This window comes from Aythya ferina (genome assembly GCF_964211825.1).
Source record: "Aythya ferina genome assembly, chromosome: 12".
Classification (NCBI taxonomy): Eukaryota; Metazoa; Chordata; class Aves; order Anseriformes; family Anatidae; genus Aythya; species Aythya ferina.
This window is the reverse complement of record NC_140308.1, coordinates 5,480,819-5,505,404: the sequence shown is the minus strand read 5'-3', so window position 1 is coordinate 5,505,404 and position 24,586 is coordinate 5,480,819. Positions and strand designations below refer to the sequence as shown.

At 41.5% G+C, this 24,586-nt stretch overlaps 1 protein-coding gene across 1 annotated transcript in view; it reads right to left on the bottom strand.

Moving 5' to 3' along the window:
- The window catches only part of LOC311443242 (uncharacterized protein), a 409,687-nt gene that overhangs the window by 299,098 nt on the left and 86,003 nt on the right, over positions 1-24,586 (bottom strand). Inside the window, exon 3 of the mRNA XM_084533287.1 lies at positions 8,474-8,551. The gene's annotated coding sequence lies outside the window, so the exon portion shown is untranslated. The remainder of the gene's footprint in view (positions 1-8,473; positions 8,552-24,586) is intronic.

Sequence of the window (24,586 nt, the reverse complement as noted above, 5' to 3'; positions counted from 1 at the left end):
AAGTATATAAATATTTTTTAAAAGTAAATGGGGAACATGCACTGTAAAATCAAAAGTCTCTACACTAATCTTTGGATAAACACAACTGGTTGTTGTTAAGAAAATGGCCCAGAGGGGATTATCTAAAATACCGGTATGCTGCTGACAACTTGGCTGCCTCTTATTATTTTTTTTTATATTGTTATTTAGTGCTCTATTGTATCATCTGCTGTAATTTCAGATTGGTCTTTACTTCTCAGTTAGTTCAAGTTCTCAAGCACTGGCTGGGTCGTTTGGCTCAGATTTCAATTAAAGATGTAAAAGCAGAAAAGCTCACTTCTCCTGACTGGGATGGTTTTAACCTTTGGGGTCCTCAGGAATGAGAAAGCAAATTGGAGGCAGAGGATGTGACTTTTTGTCTCAAAACAAACAATGAAATTTGGAAAGCAGGCTGGGCTGCTTTGAGCACAACTGATAAATTCCATGGAGCCAGATGCCCACTAGAAATCCCTTGAACAATGTCTGGAGCCAGATTATCTGATTCCTGCATGAACGAGCTCATAAGCAAAATGTACACGATTTCTACATGTATTTTTCCATTCCTAAACAAGCAATCTTTGTAGGGTATACACAGACTGAACCTTGCAAGTTGCTACAAACACAGTCTCACATTCATTAACATCTAACATCAGGGCCCCGTGTGCTTGCTTCTGTTCAAAAGCAAATGTACGTACTTCAAATGGCCATAGGAAAATCCATTGAAACAATAGAAAGCATGCATGTTGGGCATCTTAGCCCTGATTATTCAGTATTTTGCTAAACAAAATCAAACACCGCTGACTCACCCTATGCTAAATACAAAGCTGGGCACAGTGAAGTAATTATCTCAAGTCTGCAACCCCACAGTCAGTGTGCTCCAAGTATCTCCCACAAGAAGACGTAACTACAGTTTTCAGTGTGATGATAAAAGCCATCCTCTGATAGGAAACCCAGCACCAGTACCCTTCAAAGACTTTTTGCTGCTGGAAAAATAATTCTCAGAATCTGTCCCCAAATGTTTTGCACATCTGTCTAGCCATAGTCCCATTTTCCTGGATCTGTACTGGTGGCACTGACTTTCCAGAGGTTATTTACATAGCAGTCTAATCTATATCAAGGAGGACATGCAGGATTTCCTGTGCTTTCCTCATTGCTCTGAAATGCACTATGACCAACCGATGCCCTTTGGCAGGAACCCGGTTGTACAAGTCCCAGTCTCGGGCAGTGCTTCCTCAAAGGACTGGGTAGCCCCCGCCTGCTGCAGAGCCACCTGGAGCTCAGGCAGTCAGGAACAACATTTTGGGTGAAAGCAATTAACTCCCATTCTCTTGAAGATCCCCTTCTCTCAGGACTTTCAAAATCATTTTATCAAGCCAAAAGCTCAAATCGAAGTAACCTCGCCTTGAAGAGGACCGATGCAGCCTGCAATAGTGAAACACTCAACAGGGCTGCACAGCAATCCGGGGGGAATTCTCTGTGCTAGGGACAGTGCTGGTTTCTGAACTTCGCTGCTTAGCTGGGTATCAACTGAAACACTTCCACACTGCTGAGCTCTTGTCCCAAGTTCTTGTCCCTCCTACTCTATATAAATTTTCCCAATAAAAGTATTTTAGCAAATCTTACCAGGGCGGCTAAATGGAATACAGCAGAGCATGTTTGAAAGCTTCTAACCTAAAATACTTCGTGCATTTGTTTCTAGCCCACTGTATTTCAGCTATATTGAAAACTACCCAAACTACAAGAAGCTAGTCTGAAGGCAACAAATGCAGGTTGCTCTTTCAATACAGATTGTATTAAAAGGAGTCATGTGTTCCCTGAATGTCAACCAACCATTGAGTATTGGCAAAAAGCAATTTCTTTAATAGCAAGGTTAATTGAAATACCATTGAAAGCTGATTTCTATTGCACAATCAAAATTAGTGGCTTTATCTGAAAAATCCAATTGGCATTGAAAAAGGTTGCTAGCTGATCATAAAATGATGAGCAGAATGGTGGCTGGATGAGTACAGTCACGGGCAGGGAAGCAGAACTCTCCAGTTCCACACATGACTTTGAGAAGCAAAGGCCCTCTACAATCCATTAAGGATTTTGAGATTTTGGGTGAACTGTTAAACATGAATATTCTCTATTCCTAAACAATGATAGCTAGTACTAGAGTCAATAAGGAACTTATAAAATGTTAGAAAACCAAGGAAGATTTAGATTCTCAAGCACTGGGAAAGCATATCTCAAAAATTCTGCAATCCCAGTGAAGAAAAAGTAGCAGACTCATAATGGCACATAATGAGCTTCCTCTCCTCTCTGGTAAGTATAGTATTTGGTTCTAGTATTAGCTGTACAATTCAAGCATTATCTATATTCCTCTTACTACATTCAGAATTTCCAAAGCAAGATCTACAAATCATACAAATCTAAAATTGGTACGAATTCGCAGTTTGTAATGAAATGTGTAACTAACAGGTATTTTTCTTGCAGGATTTTGTTTGCACATGTGAAAATAGAATCTCTAAAGAGGGCCTGATCCAAACCCCAAAGTCACTGGTAGTTTCTCCATTGCTCTCACCAGGGTTCAGATTAGGTTTATAGTGTCCATTTGTTCCTGGTTTAGGAAGGACCAAGAAAACCTCTTGTTCCACTTTTGACCTCCAGACTCATCGCAAAACTAATGGTATAAAAAAACACTCTTTAAGTTACTGAACTTGGGGCGGGAAGAGCACGTGCCTGATGATCTCCCCAGAGACTGTTAAAGTCCAAAATTCAGGTCCAAGTCTAACTCCTATCTGAAAAGAAGTAGAAATGGGCTCCCAAGTAATCTGTTTACCCTTCCTCCTTCGCTGATAGAAAATGAAAATACGACTCAATTGGCTTTCTTTGAAAAAAGAAACTGAAGACAATCCAGAGGCTGCTTTCCTCCCACCCACAATGCAAGAATAGCAAGCTCAAAAAACATCACAGACTGTATGGAACATGATACATGCAAATCAGGCCTCAACAGTAGTAAACTGTTAAAAGGAGGAAATAAAGGAATGCGAGCTGAGAGGAGAGTTGGTAGGTCCTCTGGCCCAATGCAGTAGAAACCCAGAGTGATTAAAAGTGACTAGATTTGATAAACAAAAGAATGGGATACTTCTTAGTGACTCATTTTAGGGCTGCCAGACTCATGCAGAAGACACATGGGATTGCTTTTCCAGAATAAACACTGATGTCCCTCTTGTCACAATCTACCCTATAGTGACATTTGGCTCCTTCTCCTGGGAGAGGATTTTTTCCAGTGATTCACAAACCGCATTTGCCATGAAACACAGAATAGGTGACATTAATATTCACTTTGAGCAAAACAACAGCTCTGATGTTTTGTTCTTCATTCCTACCACTGTTCAATAAGATTAACACTCATCCACTGGAAAGTACGTTCACCGTAAAGCCAAAATGAATTTTACTCTGCAGAGCAATATGCCCTGAATACAAATAAAGCCTTTACATTTTTTTGATTAATGTTATTTCATGCTCCCAGCACACTGGGACAGCACCACATGAGAAACTGGGAAAGTCCCAGTAAAACTAGAACATATGGTTACCATAAATAACAGAAATACACACAGTGGACAGAAAAATAGCTTCACAGGAATTGCACACAGAAAAATGCTTTTCCCGACACCTTTCTAGGACAGCTTTCCTCGAGGGCACTTTCTACAAAAGCAACCAGTCTACTCTTAAGTTTCCAAAGCAATGGTGTTCCTGCCATCTCTTCTGATAGACTGGATTTATGAGCTTCCTGCATATCATCATTCCTCTGCTGGTTTCTCCCATCAGTGCCTTATGACTTCAGCAGTCACCAAGTATCTGAACAATCCTCAGACAAGAAGCTGGATACCTGCTTTGTTCAGGTGCTGGCCGGACTGAGTGCAGCCAGATTTTTAGGGTACCAAATGAAATACCTTCAGAGGATCCCTTCAGTTCCCTCACAGCTTGCTGAGAGCGGCAGTTGTGCACTGCTAATGGATAGGAGGATCATTTTCACAGCTTGCTTTCAGAAAGCTCTCTCGACAAGAGTGAGCTCTGAGAGTCAGGATTATTAATCCTGAAGTTGCTCGTATACCGTTTTTGTCTGATACTGAGCTACTTACCAACTACGACTTCAGTCTGCTTGTCCATACAACAAGGTCACTGAGAAATTTCACAAATGACCACAACTTATTTTAATTTAATTTCAATAGTTTTAGCATGTCAAATACTTGTATTTCTCTTCAACAAATAATAGAATATCTTGGTAGTATCCTGCTTCTTTTTTAAAGGATATTCTTTACATGAGTGTTTTATGTTCTAATTAATAGCTGCTGGTAAAGCACATTACAATCCTTGAATAAGTAGACCTAGATAAAGAACAAAATATTTGTTTCCCTTTTTTAGAAGATCATCCAAAACACTGTAATTCTTAGCCATACAAAGGCATAGCAGCTCCACTAAGTGTCCAAAGCAGACAGACATCCAGATTCTTATTTTCTTCAGTTATATTTGCACACCAAATAGGAAAAAGAAACCACATTAAACCCTGCTAAGGGATCCTGACAACGAAAAAGATCCATACAGAAAGCTCCTAACCATTCCTGTCACTTGACCCAAATTTAACAGATTAAAAAGAAAAAGAAAGAAGAAACCTCTACCCTTCCCTTCCTAGTCATAGTCACTCCTTCAAGGAAAATCCCGAAGCCAGAATAAAGTTTGCACAGGGTTTTAGTTACAGTTAATGTATAAGCCAACAATGTTTACTCAATATTATATAGGCTTTGCAACACACTACGGCAGTAAATTAGCTTGATATATTAGCTCTGTGCTGAGAAAATGAGACTGTCTCTGAGATCTGTAAAGCACTGCAAGTATTTCCCTTATGGTACAAAGATGAGTTCAGGTCACAGCAATAAAATCTAGGCCAACGTGCTGTGCTGCACACAGAAGAAAAACAAGCTCCAAGATCCCTGCTGCCCTCACGTACACATGTGGAAAACATCCACTGACCACCACAGTGGCAACACTTGCCAACCATAAGGATTATTATTTTTTTCCCCTTCCCTTTACTTCACCTTTTCACCCTGATACCTCCTCCAAGACAGTTCTCTATGGAGGACAACAGCTGTACCATGCCTGGTCTTTCTCTTCCTTCCAATTTTCCCTACAGATAAATTTCTTCTGAAATAAAAAATAAAATAAAAATCAGTCTGTGATGGGGAAGGAGGATTAAGGACAGTGAGATCTTTTCAAGCATCTCCTATTTTCTTGTCTGTATCTTTCTGCATCAAGTACTTTTATCTTCACACAGTACAGTGAGGCTGAGGAATCAAGGCCTTTGTAGGTTTCTGATACAAATACAAATATCCTGGTACCTGTTCTGTGTGCCACTTGCCTGCTACGGGGATATCTTCCAGTAGGAACCTGGTCACTGAGCTTTGCTCGCTATGTTTTTAGGGTCACCAGATAACCTTAAAAGAGCAAACAGTGTTTGCCAGAGGCTATGTTAAATGTTGCTCAGATTCATTGCCATTAAATCTCTTGTTATTCTAAACACAGGAAGGACTAGTGTCATAATCACTGGTTTGTATGTGCCCTGGGACAAAGGTTTCACAGTGGAAATGGTGTCCAACCATGTGCTAATGGCTCTTTCCAAACGGTTTTTCACAAAGGGAGTCTCAGCTAAACAGCAGACTCCCTTTTTTTTTTCTGATTTTTCAGTAGAGACTTAGCCAGACCTTCCCTATAAGGACAGTCAGAGAGCCTCTGGGACAAACCTCTCACCTCTATCCCTTCCGCTTCCTAGGCAAGGATGGCAGACTCAGAGAAACCTGCATCAGTCATTCCTACTGGTGGTTAGACTGGCTCAGACATTTGCTCTGACTAATATAGTGATTAGGCCTTGGACTTCTTCAAGGCTACAGATGAAACTGGGATTTGGTAATCCAGAAGACCAAGACAGTACAAGTCATAAAGCTACTCAGGAATTCGTTTTCTGTTCCTCTGTACACTTGTTTGCAGTATGGGAAAATAACATTTCCTTGGTACTCAAGAATGCTAAGAAGTTTAAAACAGCAGTATTTGTAAAGTCCTTTGAATTACTGAGTAGAAGGTATTCTACAACAAATGTACTCTTAGCAAAGCTACAATTTATGTTGTTGTTTGTGACCCTTGTGTTACCTTCCTTTCTTATGCTCCTTGTTTGCCATTCAGGTAGAAAGTGATGAATGAAGGAGCAGCTAGCTGTTCATTTAAAATCCAAGACCTTGGACTGAACAGTCACTTATCTCTACAGTTTAACCAGAAGAAAGAAAACATTATAACCAAATTAAACACGGGTCATGTGATTCTCACTATTGTAAAATGATAACAGAACAAACAAAAGAGATATGGGGAAGGACATACAAGCACTACAGCTTCCAAAGAAGTAAACTACGTATTTTGCCAAGCTGACATCTTTTCCATTGGCGGACAATCTCTGATATTTCAGTAACTAAGTACAGAATAAAACTGTTTGACTGCCGACTTGAGAATCTTTAACTGCTTCTGCAAATCAGATAGTATAAATCCACACTAAAACACGGGGTAGGTGAATTCTACATTCGGAAGTTAATGAGAGCTTTGTTACATTCTGAAGTACTGTATATATTATCTCACAAGCCTAGTGTCCTGAGGGGAAAAAAGTGTGTGCAATGCAGGTATTAAGACTACCATTCAAACATACCACTTTTACAATGACGCTGCTACCTTCAGCAAAAGCATATAATGCTTTGATTGTATCATCTTGAAAGTTATTGTTAGCAAGGTTGTAATAGCTGCTATTTGACTACAGGACTCAAAATGCGTACCTGCTGAACAAACAAATACTGCTGGATTCCCCTACACTCACGTCTCATGAACTTGTAAATACTGGCACAGTATTATCCAGGTACAGCAATTTCACTGACGTTTGCTTAGAGATTTAAATAGGTGATGAACCACTGATGTCAAAAGGATCTACCTTTCTTTTTGCCCGTACTTTAAATCACATTTTAAACTTACAACATTTTACATTTGATCTAAACTTACTCACTCTACCTTCTGCTCTACATACTTAATTCATTTATTGAAAAATATTTTAGTGTGATTTCTTGGAAAGTTGATGTTGCAGTGTGAATATCAGGGCTGGCTCAGTATGGATTTTTAAAATGGAAAGACAAAAATACTTTCTTAGTACAAAAAAGTAAGAAGTGTGGAGCTGAAAACAAAAAGAGTAGAAAATAAAACATTTTGGTTTGGTTTATGATATTCTAGTGAAAAGCGTTTTCAAAAAAATGTCTCCATTGCTGGAAACAAACATTGCTATCAAAGAACTCGATATTTAATGAAACAATAGGGCCATGGTCAGTTAGCACAGGTTAGATATGCTGTCTTATACTGAAGTCAGGAGTAATTCATTGTCTTTCCATTATTCACATCTGGTACAGTTACGATAGGAATTCCGGGAGGTTTTGGAAACTGCAGACAATCAGTGCAAGGCCAGGATTTTGTGGGTGCAGCTTTGGGGCCAACTGAAGTCAATAACTGCTAGGGCCACTCTTCAAATGAATAGTTTTGAGAACAGAAGTTGAGATGACTATGACTCAGGTCTGCGTATTAGATTCATGTGGATCTTGTTAATGACAGCAGATAAGTCTTGGTGGCTAAAACTGAAACCCTGTGTTGTCAGATCTTAATAGCACATGAAACAGTTTCATCTTGCACTATAATCTGGGACACCATTCTTTTCATAGTCTGACCCTGAGCAGCACTCTCTTTTTGGTGCTATTTGTACACCTGTCCTGGTAAAAATTTATTGCCTAGTCATTATTTTAAATCATCAGCACCGCTCAGTGAGAGGGTTTAAACCTATTAGCACAATATAAATAGTACCAGTGCTAACAGCCTCCTATCTTTCTCATCAGTAGAGAAGATATCAGATCTACTGTTTAAAACAAATGGGGGTTATTGGGGAAAAATAAGCTCCTGCCCTAGACCAAGGCTTAAATGCCTAAGCAAATAAATTTAGAGCTCAAGGAGGAGACAGAGAGGGGCGATTAGAACATTAGCTAAACATCCTAGAAATGGTCATCTGAAACTCCACTGAAGGTTGTATTTTTTCCTGACAAGGCTTACATGACAGCATTAAGAAGCTAGTAGGTGTCGAGTATGCTCCCTTAAAGAGCATGCATGTTTGGCAATTATAAATTGACCTTAACCAAGTCTTCCTCACAAAGTACAGTGTAGCGTAAAGGTTGGTAAACTTACCTTCTCTGTTCAAAGTTGCTAAGAAAATCTCACTGAATTCTAGTACAAATCCAAAAATGCATTCCAAAATATGAGCTGTGACAATTTAAATCTAATGCCCCCAAGTAAATTTGCAACTAGAAAAAAAAAATAGTAAGCAGAAAATATGAAATGAAGAATTTACCTTTTTCTTGCAGTTCTGCAGAGTTTGGCATTTCAGTTCACACGATCACACCACATTACTTGGTCCATAGATTTGTTTCTGTAAAGAAATACATATGCTCTTCAGTTTATTGCACTCCAACTTGTCAAAAACATATGCAAAGGATAGCTTTATACAAAATTGCTCACTGGCATGGGAGTGAAGTAAGACTTCTCAAATGTTGCGGTTGCCATTCACTTTTGGAATTAATACAGATGGAACAGTGACAGTAAATTCTCACTTGTGTTTTCACGTGTATTATCTTCCTATGAAAACAAGCCCTAGCCTAACTCTTGCTTTAAAAGGCACCACACATGTCCACACAGGACATTAGTGGGACACACTCTGCCTTCAGACTTCAAATTACCTTGCTAACTTCTTTATATAGGAAAATCAACAGAATGACCTCCTTAGTGATATGTATAGAAGGTTTGAATAGACTAGGTGGAATTCTGTACTTCTTGCAATTAAAGGTTTGCAATTAAAGAATTGCTACAGACATCAACAAGTGCCCAACAGCCCTGCTTTTGCTAATAAGAGAATTCATCTCTTTAGGATCAAAAAAATAAAATGCTCTGCTCTCATTCAAGTTGACGAGACTGGAAAACATTCAGAAGACTCTGGACATTGTGTCCCATCCTGAAGTATCATCCTCCTCAACTATTTTTCTGATGTAGAGAATCCACACACACAACTCCAGTTAGCATCACTAGAGATTTCTTATTATGTACTTAGGAATAAATTGATCTTCACTCATTAAATGCTAGGATACAGGAATAGCACATTTATTGTTTGTTTTTCTCTGAGCTGTAAACATCTACTGGGAAAGCTTTTATTTCACTTGCATGCAAGCAGGCCAGTTAGATAGTCCCAGGTTAGTACTCGGGATCCTGTGCTCACATCTGCTCTCTGCAGTCTCGATGAAACCTGAACAATAGTCCAGACCTGGAAGAGGAAATCTGATTGCCCCTTTTATAGCTTTCATGTGCAGCTACCACGACAAGTGTAAGTCAAGCAACGCAGATTTTAACACCTAGCTCACTGCAGCTTTGGAGAAAGTAAAATGCTGTACATCACCATTGACTGCAGCATAGCTGGACGTACTCGATGTTTCCCATTTATATTGCACTAGTATCTGCAGGCCTCTCTCCAGTTCCAACACTAACCTGAAGTATTTTAGGTAGATGTTACTGAAAATAATTTTCCATTTCCTTAATAGTCTCTTCTATTCTATAGTTACTTTGAAGTGTTCATAAAAGATGAGATTTAGAGAATATTGATATTATCATGCAGTCATATAATCGTTCTCTGGTTCTAAATGACATTTTCCTTGACTATATAAATAACAATAATTTATCAAATGACAATTGCTCCCAGACTTACAACTAATTTTACCTGTAGCATTCAGAGCAAGCTTCAGTTATCACTTTTTTGTTTGTTTTAAATCTATTTTTATCTGTTTTATGTACTTTATTTAAATACACAAGCTAAGTCATTCTACCAAAGATTATATTTGAAAAGGCAGATACTGCAAGGGCAAAGGCCACTGAAAAATGTACATTAAGTTTAATGTCCTTTTGAGGGGACCTGCTTAATTAAAAATGGCCTTTGTTACACAAGGTTGCATAAAATATCATTTCAATGGAGTACTTGGGGAAACTTTCCCTGACTGTGACAGCGCTGCCAAAATCTAATTAGAGATTCATCTAGTCGTATATATCAATGTTATTGTCTGTCAGGCAGCCACAATGTATCATGCTTAAGTGGATTTTTAACTGTCTAAATCAGTCTGTCTAAACAACATAAAATAGGAAACAAATCAAAAGACCAGTTAAAATCATAAAAGTGACACTTATTTATTATAAAATATCATTTGTTGTATTAATCGGTTTAATAGCAGGGAGATGGAGCCAGGTGTGTCAGAGCAGTAATTTTCGGCACAAGATGATGTTTGTGCTGAAATAGGAGGCAACACTCCTCAGCCTTTGTACGAGGCCTCAATAGACCTTGCTGCACTTCATCAACATCCCGCATAGTTTTAGGGGGCGGTAGCTGTCAGAGTACCAGGCCTTTGATGTACTGGAAAACATGGCTTTAAAAATCATCCTGTATGCATTGCAGTGCCAGCCAGACTTCCACTCAGCCACCGTGCAGCCTCTCACAGGTGAAAGCCAAGTGCTGGATCTCTTGAAGAACCCTTGCGTAGCTGCATGCATACCCTGCAGTCAGCACAGCTGGTGCAGGACCATTTAGGAACAGCGCCCTCATTTTAATTATTTTTATTCTTGACTTTCCACTCTTTATCTAATTTTTCCTTTTTGAAGTCATGCTTTAATCACCCCCTCAGCTCCTCAAAAAGCAATCACGTTCTTCTGTGGCACACTGGATGGAACCAGATTCACCAAACTACTATAACTGTTAAAGAAACACAGAATTAGGGGACATTAAGTACCACTGAGGGTTGAAGAAAACAGTCTCTGTGGCACAGGACTTCTGTTCATTAATGTGCCATTGACTTGTTGGCAACTTCCATACAGACAGCTGACAGGAGTACCTGCATTGCCTCAGAAGAGCTGATGGAGATGGGGATGAACTTCCTGAACACCACTCCGTGGCCTCGTACACAGGAGAGGAGAATTAGGGGCACCAGCTCCCAGCTGGGACTGCTGCCCCCGTCCCTGGGAAGGGAGCAGAGCACTGGCCAGAAGGCAGGGCCTGGCACTGCTCCCTTTTACTCCAACCACCCCGAGGGGCACTTTTTTTTCCTCTCCTGCCATCATTTTTCCCCACCCCTATTGTTGTGCCCCCTTCTTTGTTCAGCCAGGAGGCCGGAGGCCACTTGTACATTGTGCTATGCACTATGCAGATTTCATCTCTGCCTCCAACACCTACACAGCGCTACGTTATGACTGAATAATCTTCTGCCACAGATATGTTGCTGACAGAACTATTTTTTTACCCTTTCTCTTTTTATAACAAAGGATTAAAAATTGAAAAGTTTCAGTATTGAACGCTTTTAACAAAGGGATGGCTTATGTACCCATCAGGCAGAAAAGCTTCATGACCAGCCCTGCTGCTAGTCTAAGGATGGGCTGATTTATGTTGAATATAGACCAAAAATACCATTGACTTAGACATGAAGATCATCTGTGGGAGAAAGTCACGCTCAAACTAGCACCTGTGTAGGTAGGCTGTCAGTCACTGACACAGCGGTTTACTCAAACAGTCACAGCAAGGAAGGATTTGGGTTCCCGGAGCTGAAGACTAAGTGGTTATCATGGCTGAAAGGCCTGTTTTTAAAGGAACACATTCATTCTTATGCAATGACATGTCATGAATTTTGCATGAGGCGTAGCACTTGGTGTCAGAAATTATATCAGCTCCAGCTAGGGGGACAATGATACATATGTTTGTACAAAACACATAATATGTTTTATTTAAAGTGTGCCATAAATATTTTTGCCCTGAAGCAGAGTTTAAAATGAGTTCCGTAAGGTGTCATAACAAAATGTATGTTCAGAAAGTAGAAAGAGGTGCATCTATTCCTAAATGTCTAACTTCATCTGAAAAAATTGCTGGATATTCACTGATAAAGCTGCCACTCCACTCTGAGATGGCTGATACTAACAGTAAAGCACACAAGGCCACGTTTTCTGCCGTGGCTCACAATTTATGCTTCAAACCTTTTCTCCCTGAAGAGCCTGAAGAAAGCAGCACATTGAGGACAGCCGCAAAACATACCACAGGTTAGAGATGCGTGGCTTTCTGTGCTATCCACTGTGAGAAAAACAACTTGGTAGCCTGGCCTGCAAAGGAAGAAGGTGGCAGCAGCAGCAGCATGGCAGGCCCCTCGTGGTGTTTGCCAGGGTCACTGTATCTGGGCCAGAACCAGACCAAGCAGCGCCTCAGCAGGACTTGTCCTTGCAGCAGTGCATCCCTCCTCGGTTCAGTGCTGTCTTCAAGTACCTATTGTAATCGTATTTATGTCCTTACTCAAGCAGATAATGGAGAATGTGGATCCTGGAATTGCTCTCGATTATGGGACAAGCACATCAGGCCAGCTTGTGGAGCTGTGTCATTACTGTAGATTTGTTCAGCAGAAATAATTAAAAAGAATAATTCAGCCTCTGGGACATCGCATCCACTTCCAGTACTTAGATATCTCAAGGTAGATCACTGATTGAGCAAGGAGACTGTGTTGCTTTCTTCAGCTCTGGCTTGAGATTTGCATTTGTATATATGTACACACAGAAGTACACACACAATGAGCAAAGCAGGAAACAAAGCCAAAATAGCTCAAGGCAGCTTGCCATTTGAGTTGCACTCCATTTAACACTAAGTCACTCTTAATAAATCAGAATTGCCTGTCTCCTTTCCCCAAGAAACAGTTTTAAATGATTCCAAAATCCTAATTCAGCAACTAACCCTGAACCAGCAAACTGCATGAGGCAGTCTGAGCACTTTCTAATCACTAAGAAAAATGAAAATTAACACTGAATGTACAAAAGCAAAATAACTCCACAAGAGGATGTTACAGAAATACTATTTGGGAAACATTAGCATGTTCACAGTCATAAACAAGGCCAGACATAAAACTGTGGCCAACCATTTCTTTTTAGGTGTCCATTTTGCAGCATGCAGGCTCAGGTTTCACAAACGGAGTAAAATCAGTGAGAGCCACAGGCCTCATGCCAGGGATCTCAGTCCTCCTCTGTCACTGAGGGAGGTCTGGATGCCACTTCAGGTTTAGAGCTACCAAAACAGTATCAGAAATCTATAGCTAAAAAGCTATATATGTGCTTGTGTTTTCCATTAATGAAAGGCTTTGAAGCCCTCTCCTTTTATACCTTTCTTCAGCCCCCACATATTCGGCTGAGTTATAATTATCTCGTTAGATAGCCATTAGAAAGAAGAATTAGAAGAATTTAGTTCACAGTAATTTAGATTTGTGCAGACACCATCACCAGTGAAAATTGTTTCTGGTAGATGGGAGGTTGGGTTTAGACCTGTTGGACAGGAGAACATATCACAGAATCACATAATTTCTAGGTTGGAAGAGACCTCAAGATCATCAAGTCCAACCTCTGACCTAACACTAACAGTCCCCACTAAACCATATCCCTAAGCTCTACATCTAAACGTCTTTATAAAGCCACTGATGTCAGCTGTGACTGCAACTTACCTTAAGCAAAATTACAAGAAAAAGAAAAACAAAACTGCAAAAAAACTAGTACAAAAACTTCAGCAAAAGGCTGACAAGGTCATCATGTTCCAAGATCAATTTGAAAGCAAAGATCTTGTTACAGGTACTAGAGGCACTGGATTAAAGGCCCCTTATCCTTGCCCAATGAGAGAAAATCATGGGAACACACAACAGGGTATGGTAGATTTCTCCTGTTTGATAGTAGGAGAAGATTCAGTGTTTAAAGCAAAGGAGATCCTAGAAAGAAGGAACACTCCTCTGTCTTGACATGCAGCACTTCCATTGATTCTGAACCATCTTCTATTTAATCGATGTCAGTCTTTCCACTGACCTCGACAGAGGTTGGACCGGACCCACAGGGGAATCAATCCCATGGGTAGTAAAACAAATGAAGGTGATGGATTTCTTCATGAGCTAGTCACCGATAGAATTAAGCCAGTCAAATAGAATCAGATAATCATTTAAAATTCAGAATAAAATCTTCTTTCTCCCTAGCCCACACTTGTCATCCTCGGCTATGCAGACATTACAGATCTGAGCCAGCCTCATTCAGTGCAAGAAATCTAAAGACTTCAGCCCCTGTATTTTAGTGTTAGCTAACCCAGCAACACTTGTTCTAGGTGGAGACTAACTGAATAAAATAAATATTCGCATCACTGGGAATTGGAGCTCGGATAAGTCTTAAAAAAAAAACAACAACTTGTATTTGTATTTTTGATGTGCAACCTAATTAGACCAGAGCATCTTTAATTAAGTGTGTCAGCCCCAGTGGAAGCCACAGAGTTCAACGCTAATAAAGCTGATAAGGTTTTTATTTTTCAGACTTAGTTTATTTAATGCCTCATCCATGTTAAGCCAATCTGTAACATATGGGCAGTTCTCCCACTATGGATTTATCGTTTGGGTGTTTCTTTTTGTGAATTAATGCAATCAAACTCCTGCCAGTGTTAATTATTTTTCTACAAGAGCAAATCCCAGAATTGAAAACACACACACACCTGTTATTTGCTGCATAAGCCATAGCATAACAGCTGAAAAATAATTTCAAAAATGCAAGGAGAACACAGAATGTTTCTGGATTGAATAGAAGAGATTTGGAAAAAAATCAAGAAAGTACTATTTATATTTCTGGCTTTGTAAGACAATCAGCAGAAGTGCAACAATACCTAAGTCTATATCCATGTAGAATGGAACAATTAACTTCAGTCTTTAAAGATCTCTCCTTTACAATTTCTTTATGTAAAACGAGAGGGTGGGAGGAAAGCTAAGTAATTATTGGAACAAGTTTTCAAGTAATGTGCCAAATTATTTATGCTTTAGGAGGCAAAAACCAAAGCCTTCTTTTGAAAAGGTATACTTTGGTTCCATCACAAGGAACAGAACTTGAAGACCAATCACTAGTGAAACTGTAGGGCTTATGTTATGCATCTGTCCTCGCTTCCTTTAAATCCGTGAAGGGAGCTTCCAGCAATCCACCTCTGGGCAATGCAGTGGTGGTCCTGGGTGCTCACACAGGATCAACAGCTCTTTGAGATCTCTCTCTTCTTCCCATCTAAGCCATAAAACTGGGAACATTAAGTCCCAAATCTGAAACATGATTTCACTGTGTTTGGACTTCAACAAAGCCACTGATCATTTTCATGGCTCATTTGTGCAGATTAATTGCTTAATAGCTATGCAGTGTTTTGGAGGTGGAAAGTACTAACTACTGCTTTCCGTCCTGATAATCCTCTGCTGAGGTCTCATTCTCTCATGTCTGGGCTCTCCATCACTATTTTAAATCTTTTCTGTTCCATACTTCCTCCCCTTGCAAGCAAGCTAATTACTATCATATATAACAAAGGAAACATCCCTTTATAGGGGGAGATGAACTAACAGGACTTCTCATTTCCAACTTTTTGCATCACTTGATTACTGGAGCTACAGAACATTGGCTACAGAATTGCTCTTTACTTCTCAAGGCATATTACTAATGCGGCTATTGCAGACACAAAACTGTTTGTTGCAGTACTTGCACACTGCTCGTTGCAATCCTTGAGAAACTTCATTGACTCCTACTTCTTGCACAGTTCCTGTAAATCATGCACCAAGTAATGCCAGCCCTATCTTCCCGTAGCTCCTGCATTGAGCAGGTGCTATCTGCACGGAAAGCCATCCCGAACTAGCCTGGAGGCTCTCCTAGTCTTACTTAAATTCCTTCTTAAATTTCCTTTCAGCAAAACCACAGGAACCTATTCTTCGTGATCACTGCATGCTTTTACTGAGGCAATTCCCTACCTCTCTGCCTTCCCAACTACCCAGTCATACACGGCTAACTTCGTTTGGACATCTCGCCTGTCATATAAGGTCTTGACTGAAATGTAAGTTCCTCATAGCAGGGACCTTGTTCCCATAGGTGTAGACAGAACATCCCCTCCACCCTCCTAGAGCTGTAAAACAACAAACCTCTTTCCTAGAAATGGTTACAGTGAACTCCACAAGGCTGTTTTTTGGGACACTGCCGGCTCCTGAAGTTTTGCGAAGCCATATGGGAGTTCACTGCCCTTCTCCACCCTTTCAAGAATCTCCTGCAGGCACCAAAAGGAAGCACTGACCCACAGCATGGCAGCTATTTATTTAGGTTTGCTGCTGTTAGCAGTGGTTCTCTATTTTCCCCTTTCATGCTATGACAGCCTGTCAATAAAACAAGTAGTTCAAACATCTATTTAAACCCAGGTCTGTCCACTGATACTTTATGGAAGGCCCAGTGCAACCTCCAAAACTGATTTCTGTCATTGCTGTGAGAAGCACAGCATCCTTGTACTTAAAATTCTTTTCGACTTATTCAGCTGCTGGTCTTCAGAGCACTTTGCACCTGCTTTCTTTACTTAAATTGCAGAGCTCCCAGAGGAGGAGAAAAAATGTCTTGTTTTCAGACCCAAACAGGATCTCATCTCAGATGTATATTCCATCTTTAACTCTTCCCTCCTAGGTTTTGCACCTGCCTGGACAAGGCAAGCTCATAAACCTAGCTGTAGAGCTCAGATGGAAATGCATTTTTTCCCCGAAGTCATTCTGTTAACTCTTTCAGTGCTTGACAACAGAAACCTTATTTTTATATCTAGGCGTATCCAGCAAGAACTGCTGTTAGGAGTGACAGCTGCACAGACTCGCTACCCTCTGAGCCTCGGATTCTCTGCAAGAAAAAGCCGGGCTCGCAGGTTACTCGCTGACACTGTTTTAACAGCAGGGATATTACTACACCTCTTATTATTGATCTAAGGGATTCTGAAGCAAAGCAGCTGAAAAAATACGTGCAAACATAAGGTTAGAAAAACAGAATACGGAGAGCACGACCGCTGTCTTAAACCGTGGTTTAACTGTTTCCATGACCTTTGCAATCTCCCCTTGGAGTCCTGCTCTTTGCAGTCCAAAGATACTGGGAAAATAGGAACTGTTTCATTTTGCTCTGCTGTTTTTTACCACTAAGATGAGAATGTTATTCTAGAAATTGTCTTTTAGAAGTTCTGATTAGCTAAGTAATGACACTAAAGGCTGATAAGTGAACCTTTATATATTTAAAGCTGTCTTCTTTTAATATTTAAACATTGCTCATACTTAAGTTGTTACTTTTTTTTTCTTTTTTTTTTTTTTCTTTTTTTTTAACGTGTTCTGGACAACTTAATGATTATGTTGCAATTTCAAAGTAATTCGAGGAATGAGGATAAAAAGTTCCACTGAAGGACAGCAAGAGCTACACTCCCAAATTTACACATTTTAAAAGCATTCCCTCAAAGCTTCTGAAAACCAGTGAACATGAAAACTCACAAGCATGTAATAGTACCTGTCCCTTCTGAACCATGTAGGAGATCTTTCAAGAATCCAACCACAAATCACCCAGACAACCTTCTTGGGAAGTTCATTTTTAAAACTCTCAATCTTGCATGTCTGGCCTGTTCCCTCCCAGCCTTGCAGAGACATGAAGGTATGCCTGAAGCCCACTAAAACATAAATTTCCTATAGAGGAGGCTCTATAGCTCTAAGCAACACAGGGAGCTGGAAATCTTTGAAAAACAAAGAATTAACAAGAGTTACCACACATCTGAGACTTACTTTCCTCCATATGAAGGAGAGAGCAAAACAAAACCCTGAAGAAGTAAAGAAGTATCTCACAAATTCAAGCCCAATATTTAAAAATAAATAAATAAAAAAATAGGCACGGGCTCCTCTTATTCTGAGGACCTGAGACTATTTTACTGTGTATAAAGTCTTTACTTTTAGGGATTTTGTTTATAAAAATAATCAAATTCTAATAACAAAGCACAGAAGTCAATACTGATATTACTCAAAGAACAGGCAGGGAGATGGAACAAAGTAAACATACACAAAGGACATTCCCAAAGCCCCCCATATCTGTTGGGGAATTACGCTCCCAGGACGATTTTTCAAACTTTAGCTCCTGGAGTCGTGCTCCAGCTAAGAATTTTGGCTTTCATTTACCAGAAATATCTTTCTAACTTGAGTGGTTTGAGGGGAAATTTTAAAAATACAAAATATACTAAATTTCACAGTTCTTATGGTTACCCAGACTAAGGGGGAGAGTTGGTGTCAGAGCACGGCAGACAGTCCCGTAACCATCCCTCTGTGCCCCTTCCTACCCACCCAGCCGTGCCTTGCAGAGGGCAGCCCAGTGAGACCAGGAGGCCAGTTAAGCCCCCACTTGCTCCTCTGATTTTCTTCCCTCTGCATGCAACCCACAAAATCCTTGCAGTAACAGAGGAGGAGGAGGGCACTGTAGCATTTGCAAGATGAAGAGTTCCCAGATGTGCTTTTTTGGTTTGCTGCGTAGCCCTGCACACGAAACACAACTGGTCTCACGCAGGGACCTCACAGCTCACATGTGCAAGGGAAAAAGCCAAGCTAAACACAGCCCTGAAACGTACACAAGTGCGCAGGGCGAAATGATGGGATCTGTCAAAGCCCTCAGCAGACTTCTCGCTGCCTGTGGAAACCCTGAAATGGAGCACCTCTAGAGGAAAACGCCAAACTGTTCCTAAGCTCATCATTCTCCTGGAAACAGGGATCCAGACAGCTGTTTAACAGCACGCTGGGCTTCCTCCTATGGCCTCGCTGCCCAATATGCTGCTGAGCATTGCAGGACTTTGTTGTTGTTGTTCCGAAATGAAAGGCTGCTATTCGCCAGATGGGCTGAGCCAGCGGAGTCCCTCAAAGCCTGAAAAAAGTCCTATTTTGTATGACATATGAAGAAGTGTCTGAGTCCTGAGGTCTCCTGGGCTGAGTCAGACCTCTGAGACCTTGATCTCAGCACGGGAGGTTCTGAGATCTCATTTCTTGGCATTCCACCACAGCTTGAGCCAGACAAAGCCTACCTCCACCTACATCACACTCCGATAGTTATCCTTCCATTAATCAAAAAAAAAATTAGGACGTGGCTGTTCACGCTGTTTGTTTACTTGTCTCAGAGTGGCCTGTAGTTATTTGTTTTCTCAGCACACTCCAGTTTCCCCTTCTGCATATACCCTGTCACGCTTTCTGTGCCGTGGCCATGTGTTTGGGTTTCCTGCACGCTCACGCTGACAGCCCACTGCCTGCCAGTTAAGAATCACATCAGTTACGAGATGCTGTTCATCTAACATTAGCCCTTCCATTAGTGTGGACAGTTCAAACTGGGCAAAATGCACATCTCATGCATAATTTAACGGACTTCATACAGTCAGTCAAAACCTGTTACCACAACAGCATCAAAAAACCCAGATGATTTCTTTGGAGAGTTGTCACTGGGAGATACTGAAACCAAGGAAATTGCTCCCAAAGAGGAGTAGCTGTCTCCACACCCAGCAGCAAGAAGTGGGCTGCTCATGACCTTCTCCTAAACTCACCTGAGATGTGCACCAATACCCTGCAAAGCTTCTCTGGACCAAAAAGCCACCCTCCTCCTTCATCCAAATCTCTTGCTTTTCCTTCAGATATCTAAATATCTCCAGGGCCCTTTGCTTTTGATCCCAATGGTTCATATCTGGCTGAGATAGAACAGAAAACTCCTCGGGGAAGAGCCTTTTGCTTTATGACACATTTCTGCTCGTTTGTTTAAAGAAAGCTCAAAGAAAACTTGCACACAGCCTAATAACCCATACAAACAAATGTACCCAAACCAGAATTCCATGTAGCTCCTCCTAAATGAGAGCTACAACAGGCAATCAACAAAACCGAGCAGTGATATTGTTTACTGGTTTACCTGAATCAGTAGCTCCATTGGCTTTATGTGAAAACTGCTTATATTTGGCAGATGGCAGAGCAGTATTGCATCCTAAGACCGAGGTGTTCACATCCATATCCTACTACAGATGGCACCCGAAAAGATGGGGCTCCGGGACAGCTGGCTGCTGCTGGAGTCGCAGTGTTACCAAAACTACAATTGCTTCCAACCACTTGTTTGATTTTCTAGACTGTTCCATCTGATTTCTTGCATTCTCACAAGTTTATTGGGTCTCCTTACACACTGAAGCCGTTATTGGCTGCCTGATTATAAAAAGCTCAAGTACCTTTAGGTAAAATGAAGGGAGTACAGAGCAGTAATGTCTGACCTTTAGCTGGGATGATTCACACGCTGTGGCCCAATTCTTTTTTCCACTTTCCTAAATTAGTAATTCAAAAAAGGTGGGTTGGTCACCATTCGATCCCCTTACTGCTACTGGGAGGTGACCCAAATATAGTAGGAGGCAATTACTGATAGGCTATGACACAAAGGTGTAATTTCACCAATTGTCATTGACTTACTCCGTTTATCATACCCACTTCTCCATTTCACAGATGTTCCTGTAAATCTCCCTGTGCTGCTTGCATGAAGCTGCACTGAATTAGGATCCACCAGATCCTTTCATCCTCACCCCCTTGCACTAGGTTTTACCCTCTGCCCTCCTATCAAGTGCTGCCTTGACTTTCAGTACTGCTCCAGCCCGTTTTCCTCCTAGGAGGAGGCTCCTTGTCAAGGCAGAGGTGTGGCCGGTGGCACAGGTGTGCCTGCATCCTGCCCCTGAACCTGGTTAGCCGCACAGACAGCAGCACATCACCACCTCAGCTTCCCCTGCCATGAAACATGACATGCTACACACTGGTAAACCCCACAGGCGTTGGGAATTACCCACAGCAGTTAAACAGGGACACAAAGACCAGAAATTTCACGAGTCAGGAGCCTTCGTGGATCCCTATCATATGAAGAAGTTTTTCCAAATGCTCTCAACAAATTCCAGGTAATTCCTGAGTGGAAGTGGCAGGGAACAAACACTGTCCTGGAACAAGCCTCAGAACGTGACTTCAGCACAGAAACTTCTTGCACTGCTCCTGAGAAATGCCTGAATAACATTACACTCGCTCATTCTCTGCCTGTTTCCACTATCTGCTTTCTTTCTCTAAGGAAAGGACTCTTCCATCATCTCTGTGTTAAACAGAGACAACAGATCTACCTTCTTTGGAAGGCATTTTTAGACCCTGAGGAAAAAGCTCTAGGTGAGATCTGAGTGTTAGAGAAAGACCTGCTACATAAGTTTAAAAATCAAATAAACATGAGTTGTCATTCCTAAAAATAAAATAAAACAAAATAAAACAAAACAAAATAAAATAAAATAAAATAAAATAAAATAAAATAAAATAAAATAAAATAAAATTAAATAAAATTAAATAAAATTAAAATAAAAATAAAATTCAGGACAGTTTGATTTCTGAGTTCAAGCCCTAAGCTAGAACAAAAGATGAGCAAGTATCTGACAATAGGAAAAAGGAAAAGATAGCAGTTTCACTAGTGAAAATAATATTAGAAAATGATAGCAGAGCATGTCACAAGCTAAAGGAGGTCAAGAGAGAAAAGAAACAGCTGTGATCTATAAGCAAATGGTAGGAGTTGGGATGCATAATGTATAAATACATGTAATATACTGTGTGCATTCACAGCACATAGATTTTTTTTCCCTGTCCTGGTTTCAGTTAGCACAGAATTAATTTTCTTCCTAGTAGCTGGTGGAATGCTGTGTTTTGGCTTAGAATGAGAAGAGTGCTGATAACACCCCGATGCTTTAATTGTTGCAGAGCAGTGCTTATACTAAGCCAAGGACATCTCAGCCTTTGCTCTGTCCTGCCAACGGGCAGGCTGGGGGGTGCAGTAAGAGCTGGGAGGGGACAGACCCAGGACAGGTGACCCAAACTAGCCAAAGGGGTATTCCATACCATCTGACGTCATGCTAAACAATATATAGGGGTGGCTAGCCGGGGGGAGGGGGCCGGACTGCTCGGGGTTAGGCTGGGCATCGGTCAGCGGGTGGTGAGCAATTGCATTGTGCATCACTTGTTTGTACATACTATTATTACTTTCGTATTATCACCATTGTATCATCATTATTATTATTGTTATTATTATTTTGTTATTTTTTTTCCTGTCTTATTAAACTGTCTTTATCTCAACTCACGGGCTTCACTTTCCATTTCTCTCCCCCGTCCCAGAGAGGGAGGGGGGAGGGTGAGCGAACGGCTGCGTGGTGTTTAGCTGCCGGTCGGGTTAAACCACGACAGTCTTTTTGGCGCCCAACGTGGGGCCCGAAAGGTTGAGATAACGGCAGATCTGATCAGAGTGTGTTAAACTAAAATTGGTGTAAGGATTAGACCTGCTTAATAGTCACTTGTCATAATGCTGATTGCTTTAATCACAACTCTGCTGCGCCTGTTTTCCAAATTGAGTATTATAGTACATTATTTTCCGTATTTGCTCTCTGTAGTGTTGTTTCTCCTCTCCGGGCCCTGGTTTCAGACCATTATGGTACTAAGTGTTATAGCAATGGCTTATGAGACGATAAGATATCTGGTCATGACTCTAACTTGGTATTTATACTCAGTAACATCGTGGACTCTGTACTTTGGAAACAGCATCTTGGGAACTATTAGCAATTATACCTATTGTTTTTCTCCATTAGAGAGTCAATCTGTGGAGGGGAAAGGGGAGGATATTTTTCCTTACTTGCTTACTCTCCCTTTCTCCTTCACCACCCCTGTATCCTCCTGGGTCACTCTGCCTTCTCCCTCAAAGGAAGGAAGACGACACAAGGAAGACGATATGGTGGGTACTCACCCCGTGCCACCCTGTGGTTTTACTTACGAGACCATGGAGAGGACATGAGAAAGTGGGATGGAAAATCTACCGCGACCCTAGAGGCACGGGTACGTGAGTTGCAAAAGAAAACAATCAGGAAAAAGGGATTCTCCGAAAAGTTTGCTGCTCCAACTTCCAGCAGACAGTCCTTCAAACACAGAAACGAGGAAGATTCTGACCAGGATTAGGGGGGCCCTGCCTCCAGCCAGGGGGAGGAAAGGGACAATCGAGTTTATTGGACTGTGTGGATTCGATGGCCTGGCACATCACGCGCACAGAAGTATAAGGCTTTAGTAGACACCGGTGCACAATGTACTATAATGCCATCGAGCTATAAAGGACCAGAGCCCATCTATATTTGTGGAGTGACAGGGGGATCTCAGCAGTTGACTGTATTGGAGGCTGAAGTGAGTCTGACTGGGAATGAGTGGGAAAAGCACCGCATTGTGACTGGTCCGGATGCTCCATGTATCCTTGGCATAGACTATCTTAGAAGAGGATACTGCAAGGACCCAAAAGGGTTCCGGTGGGCTTTTGGTATTGCTGCCTTAGAGACAGAGGGCATTAAACAATTATCTACCTTGCCTGGTCTCTCAGAGGACCCCTCTGTTGTGGGGTTGCTGAGGGTCGAAGAACAGCAAGTGCCAATTGCTACCACAACTGTGCACCGGCGGCAATATCGCACCAACCGAGACTCCCTGATTCCCATCCATAAGCTAATTCGTCAATTGGAGAGCCAAGGAGTGATCAGCAAGACTCATTCACCTTTCAATAGTCCCATATGGCCAGTGCGAAAGTCTAATGGCGAGTGGAGACTAACAGTGGACTATCGCGGCCTGAACGAAGTCACGCCACCACTGAGTGCTGCAGTGCCGGACATGCTGGAACTTCAGTATGAACTTGAATCGAAGGCAGCCAAGTGGTACGCCACAATTGATATCGCTAATGCATTTTTCTCCATCCCTCTAGCAGCAGAGTGCAGGCCACAATTTGCCTTCACTTGGAGGGGAGTCCAATATACTTGGAATAGGCTGCCCCAGGGGTGGAAACACAGCCCTACCATTTGCCATGGGCTGATCCAGTCTGCACTAGAGCAGGGGGAAGCTCCTGAACACCTGCAGTACATCGATGACATTATTGTGTGGGGTGACACAGCAGAGGAAGTTTTCGAGAAAGGGAAGAAAATAGTCCAAATCCTTCTGAAAGCCGGTTTTGCCATAAAACAAAATAAAGTCAAAGGACCTGCACGGGAGATCCAGTTTTTAGGAATAAAATGGCAAGATGGACGTCGTCAAATCCCAATGGATGTGATCAACAAAATAACAGCTATGTCTCCACCAACTAACAAAAAAGAAACACAGACTTTCCTAGGTGTTGTGGGGTTTTGGAGAATGCACATCCCAAATTACAGTCTGATTGTAAACCCACTCTACCAAGTAACTCGTAAGAAGAATGAGTTTGAATGGGGCCCTGAACAACGACAAGCCTTTGAACAAATCAAGCAGGAAATAGTCCATGCAGTAGCCCTTGGGCCAGTTCGAACAGGACCAGATGTAAAGAATGTGCTCTACACTGCAGCCGGGGAGAACGGCCCCACCTGGAGCCTCTGGCAGAAAGAACCTGGGGAAACTCGAGGTCGGCCTCTGGGGTTTTGGAGTCGGGGATACAGAGGATCTGAGGCCCGCTATACTCCAACTGAAAAGGAGATATTGGCAGCATATGAAGGAGTTCGATCTGCTTCGGAGGTGGTCGGTAC